At 40.7% G+C, this 19,723-nt stretch overlaps 1 protein-coding gene across 1 annotated transcript in view; it reads left to right on the top strand.

The window, feature by feature from the left end:
- CTNNBL1 (catenin beta like 1) overlaps positions 1 to 19,723 on the top strand; it is a 163,031-nt gene that overhangs the window by 550 nt on the left and 142,758 nt on the right. The gene's annotated exons all lie outside the window — the stretch shown is intronic.

Below are 19,723 nucleotides of genomic sequence, written 5' to 3'. Positions count from 1 at the left end.
GTGGTGGTGGTGGTGGGAGGGCACTGGTCTTTCCTGCAGTTGAGGCCCGGCTTCCCCACTGACTGGCCATGTGGGTTTTGGATAAGTCATTTTGCCCTCTTTGAGCTTCAGTTTTTGAACATATAAGACGGAGACAGTAATAACTACCCAAGAGGGTTGTTTGAGGACTCTATTAACTACTGGATGTGAAAGCCAATTTTAAAGTGCAAAAATCTGTTCCCATTTTAACTGCCATTGTTGGGAGATACTTGGAATTCCTATGGGATGGGACCCTAGAAATCTTGTCTTCCCTGCTCAGGCAACTTGGTGGGAATTGGTGCAGAGGGCAGAAAGGACTTATCCAGAATAACTCAACAAATAAGAGCTGGATTAGAGCTGAGGTGTCCTGGCTCCCAGTTCAAAGTTTACCCATCTTTGACTTCCTGCGGTGGCTCCTTGTGAGAGGCAGTAGAACCCTGCTGTCCAGTATGGTAGCTGTCCATGTGTCCAATTGAAGTGGAGCTAGTATGAGTTGAAAAGTACTCTTAAGTGTAAAATCATGATGAATTTTGAAGATTCAATATGAAAAATAAAGTTTTTATGCTGATTTTCTTATATTGATCAATTACCTTGATTATTGATCATGTTGATTAATCATATGGGTAATGGGTGAAATAAAATTTAAAATAAATTTCACTTGTTTCTGTTGGCTTTTTAATGTAGCTACTAGCCTTTTAGTGTGGCTATTAGGAATTACATATGTCAATGGTCTTATATTTCCATTGGACAGCTTTGCAGTAGAGAGTTGGTGATTAAGAGCTATGTGTCAGGGGCTGCATGTTCCTTGGAATCTCTATTTTGCTATTAACTGGCTGCTGTAATCTTGAACAAAATACTTAACCTCTCTATGCATTGGTGTCATATGTAAATTGGGGCAAAGATGGCACCTACCACAGAAGTCTATTGTGAAGCCGTTGTGAAATGTAAAATGCTTAGACCAATGCTTGTCAAAGAGTTAAAGTTCAGTGCATGTTAGCAATTATACTCATGCTACTCCCTCAGCCAACATACAAAGAATGGACCTTGGAGGCTCTAGACATTGTAGAAAAGAACTTTGAAGTAATGGTTGATATATAGTCAAGAGAGTTCTCTTTTTAAGACAGTTATTGAACATGAAAGAAGACAGGAAATAGGAGGGTTGTTGAATGAGTGGTTCTGTGTCTTTTGGGAGTTGCAGAATGGCTAGCCCATTGACTCAGAATATTAAAGCTAAAAGAGGTTCATTCATTTGCTCAAAAATTTATTGAACGACTACTGTGCAAGGCACCAAGTCCTCTGAGTATAGGATACTGAACAAAATAGGCAGAGTTCTTGCTTTTGAAGAGCTTGGTGGGAAAGTAACAAGATAATAAGTGGGTAAATAAAGAAGAAATTCAGGTTGTGATAGGTACTTTGAAGGATAAGCAGGGTATACTATAGAACTGTGCTGTTTGGTGTGGTAGCCACTGGGTACCTGTGACTCCTGAACACTTGAAATGTGGCTAGTTGGAATTGAGAGTAATAGGTGTAAAATACACATTGGATTTCCAGGACTTAGTATGAAAAAAATTAATGTAACATATATAAATAATCTTTATATTGATTCCATGTTGAAATGACGATATGTGGCATATATTGGCTTAAAGAAAATATTTTATTAAAATTAATGTTACCGGGGCGCCTGGGTGGCTCAGTGGGTTGGGCCTCTGCCTTCAGCTCAGGTCATGATCTCAGGGTCCTGGGATCGAGCCCTGCATTGGGCTCTCTGCTCAGCAGGGAGCTTGCTTCCCCTTCTCTCTCTGCCTGCTGCTCTGTCTACTTTTGATCTCTCTCTTTCTGTCAAATAAATAAATAAAATCTTTAAAAAAAATTAATGTTTCCTTCTTTAAAACTTTTTAAATGTGACTGCTAGAAAATTTAAAATTACATATGTGGCTCATCTATGGCTTTCAGTATGTTTTTATTAGTGCTACAAAAGAAAATAACCCCTGACAGTAGGAGATAGGACCTATTACTTTCGGTAATATCATCTGGGAAGGACTCCAAGGAATGGATGTTAAAGGACTGAAGGTTGAGAAGGAGCCAATCATGTAAAAGGGCAGAGGATCAAGGCGAGGGAAGAGCAAGTATGTAGGCTATGAGGTAGAAGCTGGTGTGGCCTGTTAGAAGATCAGGAAGAGGGTTGATGGAACTGGAACATGGTGAGTGAGTAGGAGAATGGTAGGTGATGAATAGGAAATGTAGGCAGATGACAGACCACTTAGGCCTTTCTGTAGGCCATGATAAGGAGTTTGAATTTTATTTGGAGAGATATTATAGATAACCTCACGTGGACCACTTATTTGCCAATGAAAAGTGAACCCCATTCTGGTAAAGCAGTTCCCCAAGGTTGTGGGCTAAGGTAGTAGCATAGTTGAAACCAGAATCCCCATCTCCTTATTTTCAGTCCTGTTCATTCCCCACATGCACTATTCATGCAGTTTCCTTTCTGCGGGACTGATGTCTATCCTTCTGTTCCTAAAAGATGGTACAGTCTGGAATCTAGTCCATAATCAATAAAGTAGCACCCATCCTCTCGTGGAAATGGTTGAAGGTCATTTGAATTAATGGATGCAAAAACTCTTCAAAGACAGCAACATTTTATAGGTATGAAAGATGCATTATTTACCTGCACCATCTCTCAAAATCTTTATAACAACCCTATGAAGAAGGTACTATCTTTAATCCCTGTTGTACAGATGAGGGAACTGAGGTGCAGAAAAGTACCTGCCTCATAGCTGAAGCTTCTAATAACTGTGCTGTACTGCCTGCCTACTCTGGGCCAGATGCTGAACTAAAGTGCTTTCTGATGCGTTCTTACAGTTAATTCTCAACATGCCCTTTGAGGTGGGTGGCTTGCCTATTTTACAGAGAAGGAAGCTTGAGCTAGAGAAGTCCGTTACCTGCCCAAGGACAAACAGCCAGTAAGGAACAGAGCCAGAATTGGAACCAAATGAATACTCAAATCTGAGTTTCCATTTTGTTTTCAGTTTTTTAAAAACTTAAAAAACTGAAGTATGGTACATCCATAGAAGAATGCATATATTTTAGTGCTGTTGATTATAGTTGTGATTTACAAAGTGGACTCAGCATGACCACTGAAGTTCATTTCCTCAGGGACTTGTTGTCTGATTTAAACATCCCCACCCCCAGACTTTGATTCATTGAGTCTCCTGTGGGACCTTAGAATTTGTGTTTCTAACAAGATCCCAGGTGTTGCTGAAGCTGTGGTCCAGGGACTACATTTTGAAAGTGTATCTGGTCTAGAATGATCTAAATTCCTTTAAAAATTTTTCCCAGCTGAGATTTTCCTCCCTTTTCATAGCTGTTAGTTTTAGTCTTTTTGAGCCTAAGTCATATTTTTTTCCCTGCTATCCACGATATTGAGAGCAAATCATTTAATCTTTCTGGGCCTCAGTTTCCTCATATGCCTAATGAGGGGATTAAGTAAGTCTCTTTGAAGTCTCTTCTAACTTTAAATTCAATACTAATTATTTAGGCCAAATACTAAATACTAATTATTTAGGCCAAGAGAGCTCTAGAGCTTTCAAGGGATAAAAATGCTTGATGTAGGAGAATGAATCGGGGCTGAAAATCTGGGAGATTTGAGTTTTAATCCTCCCTTTATCATTACTTATGTGGGTGACTCAGGACAAGTCACTTCCCCTCTCTATCTTTTTACCACCTATAAAATGGGGGGATAGAGCTCTAAGAGTTATTAGTTTCCTTTCCTGGAATTCAGAGATTAAGGTATGCAAGAAAAATATGTAATGTCAAGTGTTTATTTAAAGTATTTAATATTTTTGGGTGCTTCCTAAATTTCATTTTTGGTACAGCATGGTGGGAAGATTCCAATTTTCTGCTGAGATTGGTTCTTCTAGTAATAGAGTTTGGCAGTAAGTGCCTCAGTATATGCCTTATATCCTTGACATATGTTAACTATTCATTTGAGAAGACAGGAGAATTACAATGTGGACAGGAGGTGGTGGGAAAAGTCTTAAAGAGGAAGCCAGTTTTGTTCCCAATATGGAAATGTACTTTTTTGATGCCTTCGGGCTTAGACATCTCATCAAGAAGTGTGCCCAGCAGTTCCTTGGCTGAGAAGTTTCTGCTGCACAGGCACGCATATGAACTTCAGGGCATTCTCATTAATACTAATTCCACAGATGTCTGGAAAAAGTTCTTACCTTCGAAGTTTTGCAATAAAGAATTCGCATTTAGTGCACCTTGGCTCAGTGGAAATGACTTGCTTTGTGACATGAGAAGTGTTCTCTTTGAGGCAGATTGGGGTCAGGGACCCTTGGTTTTAGCAAGACTGCAGACACTCACTCCTTTTGTGACCTATCAGTAGTACCATAGCATTTCCTTGGATTGCAGGGGCCTGTAGGAATTTAATCTTGCTCCTTTCCCCTTACTTCTTTCTTTTGAAATAAAAAATTTTTAATGACAATAAACTGACAGGAATAGTGTTAAAAGAAAGTATTTGAGAAAAGGAAAAGGACCCTAATCTAACAAGTATTTTTATAGTCCCACAGTTACTGTATATTGCATAGCAATAACCATTGTGTTATTACTGTTTTGTGTTCTACACTTTTAATTTAACACTGCCAGAAATATTTCCTGTGTTTCTGCATGGTCCTCATGTTATTTTTAATGTTTTCATACTTTTTGTTCAGATGATAGACCAACCATTTTTCCCTAAATTGTTCCTCTATTATTATTTAGAGGAATTATTTATTATTATTTAATGGTCTTCAGGAGTTTGTTTTTGGAGATACTATTACAGTAAACTTCTTTTTGTTTGGCATTTCACCCTCCCACCTGCTGTTAGAAATTACCATCTCCCGTGCCATCTCCTGTGCTTAGTATTACATGTACAAAAATTATTAAGACATCGTCCTGGACCTTAAAGAATTTGTAACTTGAGGAATGAGACAGACATTTCCTTCAACAATGAACTGTGTGAATAAAGTATTATGGAAGCACAATGGAAGGAACGATTGGATATGCCTGGAGAAGGGATGTATTAATGGATGCGCTCATTGAAGAAAAAGGATAGGATGTTGGAATCTCAGCCATGATGAATGAATAGGAGTTCTGTGGGTAATGAAGGAGGCCGAGGAAAAGTCATTCTTGACTAGGCATTAGTGAGAGCAGAAGCATGGGAGTGAAATGTCGGAGCATTGAGTAAACGGAGGGGAGTGGCAGATGATGGGGTCACCTCAGCTACAGATACGTTAAGGAACACACTGTGCTCATATGGAATTCATCTTTTATTTGTTTATGGTGCTAACAGCAGTAGGTGTTCCAGTTTTACCATAATCTTGATACTACCAGTTGTCACAATTTAATTTTGTCTCATTAATCTAGTTGGTATGTAAAGTATTGGTTCAGGTTTGCTGTAATAGACATTTTTCCCCTGTACGTGTTATCGTTTGTATTTCTTATCATCTGCCTCTTCCTCCGGAAGGTACTGCTGTAGTTTGTAATTGAGCTTTTCTCTTGTGTGTGTTTTGTTGTTGTTGTTGTTGATGGGGTGTATGTAAGAAACGTTTTAGAAGACTGAACACACGTGCTCATTCTGTAGTGGCCGCATTCCACCTATAACCCTGAGAATATTCTCCTCACGATGTTTTTATAGCATCGTGATATAGACACTTTTTGCATGACAGTTTAGACTAGTGCTTTTCTTTTTCTTTTTTAAGATTTTTATTTATTTGTTAGAGAGAGAGAGAGAGAGAGATACAGGTCGCAAGCACAGGCAGACAGAGTGGCAGGCTAGAGGCAGAGGAGAAGAAGCAGGCTCCTTGCCGAGCAAGGAGCCCGATATGGGACTCGATCCCAGGACGCTGGGATCATGACCTGAGCCGAAGGCAGCCGCTTAACCAACTGAGCCACCCAGGCGTCCCTAGACTAGTGCTTTTCAAAGTTACTTCTTGTTAATGGTGGGACTATAACAGATAAAGAGCTATTTTCATTGATATTTCCATTTCAGGGTGTTTTCTCTTTCACCTCCTGAGTGATTTCTTAATTTCATTTCCTCTCTTTGCAGTTTTCTCATCCTCTTTCTTCCTGGCACATTCTCTTTATACTCACAAAACACATATTTATGTGTCTCCTCACACACTACATGGTTAACTCAGAGACAGGGACTAGCACGTAGCAAAGTGTCTAACCATAACTGATGGCTCATAAATGGTTGTTTAATGATTGAATGAACCAGTATATACCTTCAAATATGCTCTGATTGTTTTCCCCTTTGAAAAGCTTTTGTTCTGATATCTTGTTGCCTGCTGACTTGTATGTCTTTGTTTTCATGTTAGACATCAAGAATGTTTGATTCATATATGTTACTTCAGTTTCTGAATTGTCTTCCTCATCCATATCATCTCTTGCTACTCTTGCTGTAAAACCTACATTTTTTTGAACTTTTATTTTGAATTAATGTTGAATTTACAGGAATTTGCAAAAACAGTAGAGTTTCTGAGTTTCCATATACTCCTCATCCAATTTCCCCTAAAGTTAACGTTTTCTGTAGCCGTAGTACAATGATCAAAACCAGGAATTCATAATTCTGGTAACTGAACCACAGACTTAATTCAGATGTCACTACTTTTTCCACTTGTATCCTTTTCCTGTTTGAGGATCCTATCCACAGTCCCATATTGCAGTTACTTTTCATTGTGATTTTCATTGTTTTTTATGGTCTTGACCTTTTTGAAGAGTACTTCTCAGTTGTTTTGTATGATGTCCAAAACCTGCATTCTTGGAGCTTGCCAATACACTCTGCAAAAGATTTTCTTGAGCCTCATCACCCTTGACTTTTCTTAGAATTTGATTTTCTAATCCTGTCCCTCATCATAGATGAACTCATCCATTCTTTTTTTTTTTTTTTTAAAGATTTCATTTATTAATTTGACACACAGAGATCACAAGTAGGCAGAGAAGCAGGCAGAGAGAGAGGGAAAAGCAGGCTCTCTGCTGAGCAGAGAGCCTGATGTGGGGCTCAATCCCAGGACCTGGGATCATGACCTGAGCTGAAGGCAGAGGCTTTAACCCACTGAGCCACCCAGGCGCCCCGAACTCATTCATTCTTATGTCTTTCAGCACCTTGATATAGACAACTGTTAACTCCACAGCCATGATCTAGGTTTCATCTGTCTATTCTGGCCAGATATTTTGGGATCACATAATTCTCTGTATCTCTCCACGGGCTCCACCACCTATCCCCAGTTCTGCATTTTAGTCAGGGGTGTCTCTGTTCAGCAGACTTTAAAGAAGCATTGGAGCTATTTCTCAAAGTTGAAGGACAAGGTTCTTTTTCTCATGGATCATAAGATCCTGTGAACAAAGAGGTCTATCTCCTTTCTCAGGGATCAAGACAGTGTCAGGATATAAAAATGTTTAAGCCACAGTTTTACTCTCATGGAGCTTGCAGTCTAAGGATGGCATTCCACAAATTTGGAAACTGATACTCTAGTACACAGTGTCATTGTGGTGACAGAAGAATGAACAAAATTTGGTGGCACAATCAGGAGCAGCTCTGCCACCAGGAAAGCTTTGCAGAGAAAGTGTTGCTTCTTCAGTCTTCTCTTTATTCCTTCCATCATAGTATAGACTCTTGAGGCTTTGTCAATAAGTAGCTTTCGGGTCGGTCTTACTTTTTATTTTTGTGGATCATATATTGGCATGTTGAACATGGGTTTATTTCTTCAATAGGCCAACAGAACAGTTTTCACTAGTCATAGACTTCAGTCCTACCTTTTTAGCTTCCTTGGAGGTAGGTTTTATTGAGATGGCCTAATTTTGGAGGTGAACTTGAGGAGGACAGCCATAACTTTCTGTAGTCCCTCACTAGGTGTTGTTTAAAATGGGGGTTAGAGGGATGCCTGGCTGGCTCAGTCAGTGGAGCATGCGACTCTGAATTTCAGGGTCATGAGTTCAAGCCCTACACTGGGTGTAGATCTTACTTAATAAATAAATAAATAAATAAACAAAGGGATTGCATTTATAAAATTTACACCAATAGAGAAGTTTTCAGATGTAAAAATAAGTACATTTGAGAATGTGGATGGCTCAGAAAAGCCTATCAGCTCTATTGGAGAGAATAATTCAAGGCATGTGCCCTCTGAGTGTGTCTATTAGGTGTCTTTTCATGTTAGTGTAGTGAATGAACACTACCTTGGGGTCAGACTGCCTGTATTTGAATCCCACCTCTGCTGTTTGCTAGCTGTTTATCTTTGGGTGGTTAATTAACCTCTTTAAGCCTCAGGTCTTCATCTTTAACATGGAGATTTTATAACAGTTTATCTCGGCCCACCATTAAAAAAAAAATCTCCATTTTGTCATCTTTTTAAAAATACAGGATTAAATAAGACAGGGTGGGTAGTGCTAAGTAGTATAGTGTCTGACACATTGTAAGTGCCCAGTAAATGTTAGCTGTTAAATTTTAATTATTGATATAATTACAATCAACACACATGCTTTAGCAAAAGAAAAAGTGTTTTTTTCAATTCTATAAGGCTGCCTCAGTATTCCCAAGGTCATTGGTCCCTCAGAGATTAAGGTTTAGAATGCTGTAAAAGGAAATGAGAACAGTTTGTCACCCACACATGCTACAGTATAGAACTGTTTTCAATAGATTAAAGCACAACCCTATTCCACCACAGTTAGCAGTCATTGATATCAAGAATTATGTCATCAACACAGTAATTCTTTTCCCCAGGTCTCTTTAATATTTCTGAGATATCTCAGTGTTCCCCTTTCCTGGAGCCAGAAATCTCATTTACAAATTGCTCCTTTCTTTTTGTTTCTTTCTTTTTTTCCCCCTCAAGGTTCCTGAAGGAAGTGGTTGTTTTTGGTTTGAGTCTTGTATGGCTATAAGATACAGCAGAAATTCTCTTACTTTTTCCAGAGTCAGACATTTGATTCTGGTATTTCAGCTGAATAGTTCAAAGCCGTTTTCTTTTCTGCAGTGTTCTAGGAGTGACTGATCTGAGAGTGTGCTGGCCTAAATTTTAAAACCCCATTGTGGGTTGGTAGATAGAAACTAGATTATCTTTGTCCTGAGCTCAATGAACAATCTAGTGAGACAGACACAGTGCATTTTCATCTGTTAACTCATTTTAGATCTCAGTTGCCTGTGAGCAGATTATCTGCTTGGGCTTCTTAGACCTCCCTTCAACTACCCAGCAGTGTCCAAAGCCATTGACTGAACTGAGAAGGATTTGACCTCAAGCACAGAGTATTATGATGCTTCCCTCTGAGTGTGTCTGACTGTATTCCAAAGGCAGGTATACTTGTTTATTGAACAGATTGTTTGGTGTTCTTTTTTTTCCTTTTTTTTTTTTTTAAAGTTCAAATTCAGTTAATTAGACATACAATGTATTACCTGTTTGGGGGGTACAGGTCTGTGATTCATCAGTCTTATATAATACCCCATGCTCGTTAAACATATACCTTCCCCTATGTCCAGCGCCCATATGTGATATATATATATACACACACACACACACACACCACATCTTTATCCATTCATTTGTTGATGGACATCTGGGCTCTTTCCATAGTTTGGCTATTTTGAACATTGCTGCTATAAACACTGGGGTGCACATGCCCCTTTGGATCATTACATTTGTATCTTTGTGGTAAATACCCAGTAGTGCAGTTGCTGGGTCATAGGGTAGCTCTGTTTTCAACAATTTGAGGAACCTCTATACTGTTTTCCAGAGTGGCTGCACCAGCTTGCATTCCCACCACCAGTGTAGGGGGGTTCCCCTTTCTCTGCATCATTGCCAACATCAGTTGTTTCCTGACCTGTTAATTTTAGTATTTGGCATTATTTATGTTTGTTTTGTTAATACATAAAATTGAGGATTAATTTTTTATTTGACCTCCCCCTAAGTTAAGAGCAGTTGAGTCTAAAATTACTTTTGGAGGGGCACTGGGGTGGCTCAGTCATTAAGGGTCTGCCTTCAGCTCAGGTCATGATCCCAGGGTCCCAGCATCAAGCCCTGCATCGGGCTCCCTGCTCAGCAGGAAGCCTGCTTCTCCCTCTCCCACTACTCCTGCTTGTATTCCCTCTCTGGCTGTCTCTCTCTGTGTCAAATAAATAAATAAAATCTTTTTAAAAAATTACTTTTGGGGGGCGCCTGGGTGGCTCAGTGGGTTAAGCCGCTGCCTTCGGCTCGGGTCGTGATCCCAGGGTCCTGGGATCAAGCCCCACATCAGGCTCTCTGCTCAGCAGGGAGCCTGCTTCCCTCTCTCTCTGCCTGCCTCTCCATCTACTTGTGATTTCTCTCTGTCAAATAAATAAATAAAATCTTTTAAAAAAAATTGCTTTTGGAATTTTTAATAAATTTAAGCATTAACAGTACATCAGTCTTCTGATGTTTCATGTTAAAATGCGATTTTCTTCGCAGCTTTGGATAAAATAAAATAATTGTGGCTAGAGTTTGTTTTATCTTTTATGGGCCTCTTCAAACATTAATACTTCCATGGAAACAACTAATTACTTCTCATATTAATGATAAGGGAAATTTGAGCATTTCAGTGGTACATAATTACTGACAGAGAAGCTGAAACATGAAGTGGGGGCTCTGGCCAGGAGCAGCTGTTGGGCAGAGGAAGGTAAAGATGCCAAAGAACCATCAGAATGCAAAAATGCACAAAACTAGGAGCTGGTTCTTTGAAAGAGTTAATAAGATGGATAAACCCCCGGCTAGACTTACCAAAAAGAAAAGAGAAAGGACCCAAATAAATAAAATCATGAATAAAAGAACAGAGATCACAACCAACACCAAAGAAATACAAACAATTATAAGAACATATTATGAGCAACTATTCACCAGCAAATTTGACAATCTGGAAGAAATGGATACATTCCTAAGAATGTATAAACTACTGGAACTGAACCAGGAAGAAATAGAAAACCTGAACAGACCCATAACCAGAAAGGAGATTGAAGCAGTCATCAAAAATCTCCCAACAAACAAGAGCTTCCCAGGCTCTTGAAGGCCAGATGGCTTCCCAGGGGAATTCTACCAAACATTTAAAGAAGAATTAATACCTATTCTCCTGAAACTGTTCCAAAAAATAGAAATGGAAGGAAAACTTCCAAACTCATTTTATGAGGCCAGCATTACCTTGATCCCCAAACCAGACAAAGACCTCATCAAAGAGGAGAATTACAGACCAATTTCCTTGATGAACATGGATGCAAAAAATTCTCACCAAAACACTACCCAGTAGGATCCAACAGTACATTAAAAGGATTATTCAGCATGACCAAGTGGGATTTATTCCTGGGCTGCAAGGTTGGTTCAACATCCGCAAATCAATCAATGTGATACAATACATTAATAATAGAAAGAACAAGAACCACATGATACTCTCAGTAGATGCTGAAAAAGCATTTGACAAAGTACAGAATCCTTTCTTGATCAAAACTCTTCAAAGTGTAGTGATAGAGGGTACATACCTCAATATCATCAAAGCCATCTATGAAAAACCCACCACAAATATCATTCTCAATGGGGGAAAACTGAGAGCTTTTCCCCTAACATCAGGAACATGGCAGGGATGTCCACTATCACCACTGCTATTCAACATAGTACTAGAAATCCTAGCCTCAGCAATCAGACAAAAAAAAGAAATCAAAGGCATAAGAAGAGGCAAAGGCAAAGAAGAAGTCAAACTCTCACTCTTTGCAGATGATATGATACTTTATGTGGAAAACCCAAAAGACTCCACTTCAGAACTGCTAGAACTCATACAGGAATTCAGTAGTGTCAGGATATAAAATCAATGCACAGAAATCAGTTGCATTTCTGTGCACCAACAAGACAGAAGAAAGAGAAATTAAGGAGTCGATCCCATTTACAGTTGTACCCCAAACCATAAGATACCTAGGAATAAACCTAACCAAAGAGGCAAAGAATCTGTACTCAGAAAACTATAAAGTACTCATGAAAGCAGTTGAGGTAGATGCAAAGAAATGGAAAAGCATTCCATGCTCATGGATTAGATGAACAAATATTGTGAAAATGTCTATGTTACCTAAAGCAATCTACACATTTAATGCAATCCCTGTCAAAATACCATCCATTTTTTCAAAGAAATGGAACAAATCATCCTAAAATTTATATGGAACCAGAAAAGACCGTGAGTAGCCAGAGGAATGTTGAAAAAGAGAGCCAAAGTTGGTGGCATCACAATTCCAGACATCAAGCTGTATTACAAAGCTGTCATCATCAAGACATTATCATACTGGCACAAAAACAGACATATAGGTCAATGTAACAGAATAGAGAGCCCAGAAATACACCCTCAACTCTGAAAAGAATGTTCAATGGAAAAAAGGCAGTCTCTTCAACAAATGGTGTTGGGAGAATTGGACAGCCACATGGAGAAGAATGAAACTGGACCATTTCCTTACACCACACACAAAAATAGACTCAGGGCGCCTGGGTGGCTCAGTGGGTTAAGCCGCTGCCTTCGGCTCAGGTCATGATCTCAGAGTCCTGGGATCGAGTCCCACATCGGGCTCTCTGCTCAGCAGGGAGCCTGCTTCCTCCTCTCTCTCTGCCTGCCTCTCTGCCTACTTGTGATCTCTCTGTGTCAAATAAATAAATAAAATCTTAAAAAAAAATAGATGAAAGACCTCCATGTAAGACAGGAATCCATCAAAATCCTTGAGGAGAACATAGACAGCAACCTCTTCCAACCTCAGCCACAGCAACTTCTTCCTAGAAACATAGCCAAAGGCAAGGGTTGGGACTTCATCAAGATCAAAAGCTTTTGCACAGCCAAATGAAACAGTCAGCAAAACCAAAAGTCAACTGACAGAATGGGAGAAGATATTCGCAAAAGATCAAAAGTTTTTGCACAGTAAAGGAAACAGTCAACAAAACCAAAAGACAACTGAGAGAATGGGAGAATGGGAGAAGGTATCTGACATATCAGATAAAGGGCTAGTATCCAAAATCTGTAAAGAACTTATCAAACTCAACACCCAAAGAACAAATAGTCCAATCAAGAAATGGGCAGAGGACATGAACAGACATTTCTGCAAAGAAGACATCCAGATGGCCAACAGACACATGAAAAAGTGCTCCACATCACTTGGCATCAGGGAAATATAAATCAAAACCACAATGAGATACCACCTCACATCAGTCAGAATGGCTAATATTAACAAGTCAGGAAACAACAGATGTTGGAGAGGATACAGAGAAAGGGGAACCCTCCTACTCTGTTGGTGGGAATGCAAGCTGGTGCAGCCACTCTGGGAAAACAGCATGGAGGTTCCTCAAAAAGTTGAAAATAGAGCTATCCTACGACCCAGCAATCGCACTCCTGGGTGTTTACCCTAAAGGTACAAATGTAGTGATCCTAAGGGGCATGTGCACCTGAATGTTTATAACAGCAATATCCACAATAGCCAAACTATGGAAAGAACCTAGATGTCCATCAACAGATGAATGGATAAAGAAGATGTGATAGATATACACAATGGAATACTATGCAGCCACCAAAAGAAATGAAATCTTGCCATATGCAGCAATATGGATGGAATTAGAGGGTATTATACTGAGTGAAATAAGTCAATTAGAGAAAGACAATTATCATATCCTCTCCCTGATATGAGGAATTTGAGAGGCGGGGCAGGGGGAGCTTGGGGGGTAAGGAAGGAGAAAATGAAACAAGATGGGGTCGGGAGGGAGACAGACCATAAGAGACTCTCAATCTCACAAAACACACTGAGCATTGCTGGGGGAAAGGGGGTATGGAGAGGGTGGTTGGGTTATGGACGTTGGGGAGGGTATGTGATATGGTGAGTGCTATGAAGTGTGTAAGTTTGACAATTCACAAACCTGTACCCCTGGGGCAAATAATACATTATATGTTACTGAAATGATTATTAGAAAAAGAATGTTAAAATGCAGCAATAAAGAAATAAGAAAAGGACATTATCATTGATGAATTGGGGGTTGTCATGAAAAGAAACCCCCGATGAGATTCCCTATTTATTACTATTATTTTTAAAGATTTTATTTGACAAAGGGAGAGAGAGAGAGTGTGTGAGTGCACGTGCAGGGGGAGTGGGAGAGGGAGAAACAGGCTTCCTGCTGAGCAGTGAGCCCCATGTGGGGCTTGATCCCAGGACCCCAGGATCATGACCTGAGATGAAGCAGATGCTTAACCAGCTGAGCCCCTGAGGTTCCTTTTTTAAAAAGGTGAGGGTTGTATTGAATTGCACTAACGCCTCTTTTATTTGGTGTCTTTGGCAAATGGGGTACTTTTCCTGAACAGATTTTCCACATAGCAGCAACTGAGAAGAGCAGCAAAAGTGCCAGCACAAGAACTTCTTCCTTTTACAAATGGGGAAGGCCTGGCACAGGGACAGAGAGTGACTTGCCTCAGGTCATAAAATGGGGCTTAGAACAGAACCATGCTTTTTTCCATATTTAAAACTTGAATTTTTCATCATTTTGTTTGGAGTTTCTTTCTAAAACAAACATTTTTGCCTTTCTCAATAGGTCAGACTGTTGTCTTAGGGCCATTATTATGAACACATGTTAATTGTGCCCAGATTTCTCCCTTGATCTTTTGAAGTGTGGAAAGTTTTTACTCCTGCATTAAAACATTGGGAGTATTACAGAGAAATTTTGAGTTCTTATGCCTGTTGTTTATTGTTTTTCTTGCTTTTCTTTGGTGTCACCTGTCACTTCTTAGTGGTGGTGTTTGTTTAATAGGATACAATAGGGTAAAATCTAACCTTTGAGGCCCTTTTTGCTTTTTTTTTTCCCCATGATTTCTGAAAAGTTGTGGCTGTTGGTTGGATGAAGTATTAGTATTCTTAGTCATCTTTGGATGAACTATAAAACTTGAGGGCTCTTCTGTTAATTACTGAAGGCCTGTAAGATACTAGAGATCAAATTAGTGTCACCTGTCTTCATTTTTCATCCAGCATTTCTTGTAGCTCTCTTTGTCGACCACTACCAGAGAAACTAGCACTCACAGACAGAAGCTTAACCTGGCCTTCTGTGGAGTGCCCCTTTCCTTCATGGCTGCTTGTATTTTTGGAGGGGAGCCATTTACCCGTCTGATGGCCTTGACACTATATTTTTAAGCTAGTCTTCTATCCAACTTCACACACCCACCAGCCCATGAAATCTAGATTGTAGCAATCACCTGAGACCCCATATGCTTGTTCCTGACCTTTTTTTTTTTTAAGATTTTATTTATTTATTTGACAGAGAGAGATCACAAGTAGGCAGAGAGGCAGGCAGAGAGAGAGAAAGAGAGAGAGGAGGAAGCAGACTCCCCGTTGAGCAGAGAGCCCGATGCGGGACTCGATCCTAGGACCCTGAGATCATGACCTGAGCCGAAGGCAGCGGCTTAACCCACTGAGCCACCCAGGCGCCCTTCCTGACCTTTTCATGCCTCTGCCCCATTCCTGTCTTGTGCTTTGCTCTTGGCTCTCTCATTTTCTCTCTCTTTTCCCTCTCCCAAGTATGTACATCTGTTTTTTGGCTCCCAACTGATGCCTCACCCAGAAGGACCTCTGGCTGACTGGGCTGGGGCTGCCTCATATGGTTTACCCTGCCTTTGCTGGATCTTTAAGACCCAAACTTTGGGTTTTGGCCCCAGCCATTGGTAATCACTGTTGCTAGCCCATCTGATCCTCCTGTGAAAGGACAATTTGGGCAAGACTCCACCCAAAAGGCTTGCAGATTTTCCAAACTCTGCAACTTTGAGAGTCTACAAGTTCTCCTTGGTCTTGTCTTTGCCATTGTTTCCTCATCATTCACCAGGGGTTGGTAAAGAATCAGTGTTTTCTAGGGCATTGTGAAACATGCTGACAGCCTGTGAGCCAGTCTAGGTGTTTGAGGGTTAGGAAATTGCATTTAGATTAGTGATACATATTGAACCTTCCTTTTAATTATTCAACAGATACTTATTAAATGCTTACTAAATGCAAGTTGTTAAACTAGACACTGAGAGTAGATACGCACAAGACATTTGCAGTGCCTTGTCTTTATGCAACTTATATCCAAGGGGGGCAAGACAGACAATCAACGAGCAAAACAAATACAAATAAATAAGAATGCATACACAAGCAAACAAATACCACATACACAAAACCAAGATAATTTCAAATAGGGATATGAAGGGGAAAGTATGGGCTGATGTAATAGAGTGATGGTGAAGCATCAGAAGGTTCTAAAAGGCCTTTCTGAGGGGGTAACATTCGAATTAAGAACTGAATGATGAGAAAGATCGAGCTCTCTCAAGAGCTGTGGGAATAGCAGCATAGGCCTAGGAAAAATCCAGTACAAAAGCCCTAAGGTAGGAACAGACTTAGCATGTTTGAATCAAATGGCTAGAGCATGGTGAGTGAGAAGGAAACAATTAAGGACAGAGGTCAGCTGTGGGGAGGGGAAGTAAATCTAAAATGTTTAGATTTTGTTGTTGGTACAGTGGGAAGCCATTAGGGGTTTGAAGATGTGGAGTGCCACAATTTGGTTTATGTTTGAAAAGAGCACTGCATCTGCAGAATGTAGAATAGATTGTAAGGGAGCAGCCTGGCCAGCTTAGGTGTTCAAAGTGGGTAGAATTCACCTTTGTGTTGCAGGGGGCTGCAGCCGAAGCTCTGCTCTCCCTAGGATAATTGCTTTCCCACCTAGGTTGTTTTCAGAATCTCCTAGTTCTAAACATTTAATCTACGTTCTGGCTTAATCAAGAAGCAACACTCTCCTCCTGCCAGGCTTGGCTCAGAGAATGTGGGCATAGTGCCTTTTGTTGAGCACCCTGGCCTGGAGAGAATGAAGAAAGCAGCCCCAGTGGACAAGAGGACAGTGCAGCTGACCTTCAGCACCTGGTAACTTGTAGGGAGCTTTGGAATCCATAAACTTTATGTGCTTCTGCAAAACAGTTGCAGATGGTCTGGACTGATGATTAAATATCACTGCTGTCTTGCCCAGATCTGCTGTGGCCATCCTCTCTGCGTCTGGTTTTACATTACAGTGGGTAATTACAGGGGCACAGCTCTTTCTGGTTGGCTTAGGGGGGGAATTTAAGTTTCTGCCAGTTGTGTAAGTGACTGCAGTGAGCAGTGGCTGTGAATGGCTACTTTTTGTTTTCAAAATTAAAAAAAAAAAAAAAACAAACCCACAAAAACCAAACTTAAAAAGAACTCTCTCTAATGAAAGGGAATAATTGCCTGCCTTTGCTGTCTCGGCTGATTCTCCAGTGGGAGTTCTGCCATCAGACTTGTCAGACTTGGTTGGCAGGGACTTTTTCTCCTGAGTTAGCATGGAGATCTGAATGGGCAGAGATAACACAAATTAGCAGTGGTAACAAGCATATCTGCAGAGGAACAGATTTCCTTCTGACCAAAGGTGCTATTGGTAGGCACCACCCTAATTCTCAATGCATCTCAGTACCACTGATGACAGGACTTTTCAGCAAATAAAAAGAATTGCTTAACCACCACCTGAGTTGGGCAGTTTTTACAAGACTTGTGAGTTTCAAAGGCCCTCGGGCTGCTCAATCTGCCAGTGTAAAGTCACTAAATATTATCTCCCTGGCTTCTTACTGGGGATCCTTATACCTCATTCTGCATAATGAACTTGGGGAGACTTTTTTCCCCCCAAAGATTTCTTTCATTCCCACAGCATTTACAAGGACACAGAAAACTCAGTGGGGGAAGAAGAGATGATAGCGGCCTTCTGGATGACATGACGTTTGCCAGTGGTCACACGCGGGTTCCATAATGAGGATTGCAAATCATTCTCCATCTTCTTGGAGCCTGTCCCATAATTAGATGATTAAACATTTTGTTTAAATTGGTAATTTTCCCCCTATCTCCTCTGTGTGCTTACCATTAGAGAAAGATGGAGACTGGTTGTCTGATACTGGGCTCCACATTCAGTTGTGATTGTCAGCAAGAGGTTCAGGAAGTCTTATTTTAATTAAAAAAGCAATTTTGGCCATGGTTCACCTTGTGTGAGGCAGAGGCACTTCTGACCATGTGAACTTTTCGATTGCTATGTACAGTGCATAGAGCTTTTTTCAGGAGCGTGACACTGAGCCTAAAAGGATAATATCAGGAGACGGTGTGTGGCTGGGCTTGAAGTCTTGCCTCTGCATTAATGGCAGATTTGCCTTCAATTGACAGATTGTGTTTGTGGCAAAAAAGGGTTACTTACAGGGAAAGTATGGTCCTGATTTGAAGTGAATGAAAAGCAGCTTATAGAGGAGCTCGTAGAAATTTCAGTGTGGTAAAAAAGAGTATGTGTTTTCTCCCCCTCTGCGCCACCACACCAGAACAGAACAAAGGGCTAGGAACTACCAGCTCACTGAGAGCCAGGTACTGTGCTCTTCAGTTCATAGGTGTTACTGCATTTCATCCTAAAAGCAACCCTGGGAATGTCAGTATTCTTATTCCCATTTTGTACATGAGGAAAGGAAGTTCACAGAGGTTTAGTAAACTTGCCCAAAGACACAATAAAGCAAATGGCAAAATATTTTCCTAATAGAGGGCTCTGGTGGGTGAAGGGAGCTTAAAAACAGAAGTGTCTTGGGAAATAGAATGCAGCAGTCTTGTACTGCCTGAGTCTACCATGTGTATCATTCTTGTCCATCAGAACACCGTGCACTGGTTATCAAACCCAGGGGAGCAGAACACTCCCATCCGTTACCAGTCCCGGGAGAGGACTCCAAACACTTCTGCCCATTGCATCTTGGTACTGGAGTTGCCAGTGAAAACCCCACACAGTCAGGTACTGGATGGACTAATGCTTTACTCACACAGAGAAGAGGCAAAGCAAGACCAGCTACTGGGATGTACATTAGTCCCTTGTGGCTAGCGGGGCCCTCCTCCTTCCTCTGAAGCTGGCGCAGGGCAGTGACCTACATGTATCCATCTCTCTTGCAGCAGAAGGACCCCAACCTGAAAGCTGGTGGTGTGCCTGAGGGGCACTGATGTACATGTTTAAGCAGAGCAAGGGGACACTCGTTGAGCAAAAACAGACCGATATTGCCATACAAGGTGTTAAGCCTGGCACAAGCCGTATGGGCTCCTTACTACCCATTCCAGGCCTGAGGCCCAGTCCTGTGCAGCCGAGTGGGGGTTGGAAATACCGCACGCGTGGACTGCCTTTCCCAGCAGTTCTGTATTGAAATTACTTGGTTATGTGTCTTTCTTCCCATTAGACTTTGAGTTCCTCAAGGACACTGATCAGATCAGTGCATGCTAAATGTCTCACTAAATGTCTCTTGACTGAAGAAAGGAAAAGAAGAATGGAAATAAGGAAGAAGGAATAAGGAAATGAATGAAGCAGTGAATCAGTGATTAGCCGCTGAATTTGGTTTTCTTCTAAAGGCATCTTTAGCCTTTAGGTGCCGTTAGCACCTTCACAGTTGCCTTCTCCTTCTTGTCTCTTCTTTCTCAATGGAGAGTAGAGTAAGCCACTGTGACAGTGATTCAGTCATTGCCTTAAAAAAACAATAGATGATCTTCATAAAAGCTTGATTCTAATACTGTCATAACCTGAGAGTGATGGCCTTTTTTTTTTTTTTTTTTTTTTTGGACTGGAGTTGTCTCTGACTCCAAAGCAGCAGATTGATTGATCCATTTATTTGCCCAGGATTTGCTGCA

This window comes from Mustela lutreola, chromosome 9 (genome assembly GCF_030435805.1).
Source record: "Mustela lutreola isolate mMusLut2 chromosome 9, mMusLut2.pri, whole genome shotgun sequence".
NCBI lineage: Eukaryota > Metazoa > Chordata > Mammalia > Carnivora > Mustelidae > Mustela > Mustela lutreola.
This window is presented reverse-complemented; position numbering and strand designations above follow the sequence as displayed.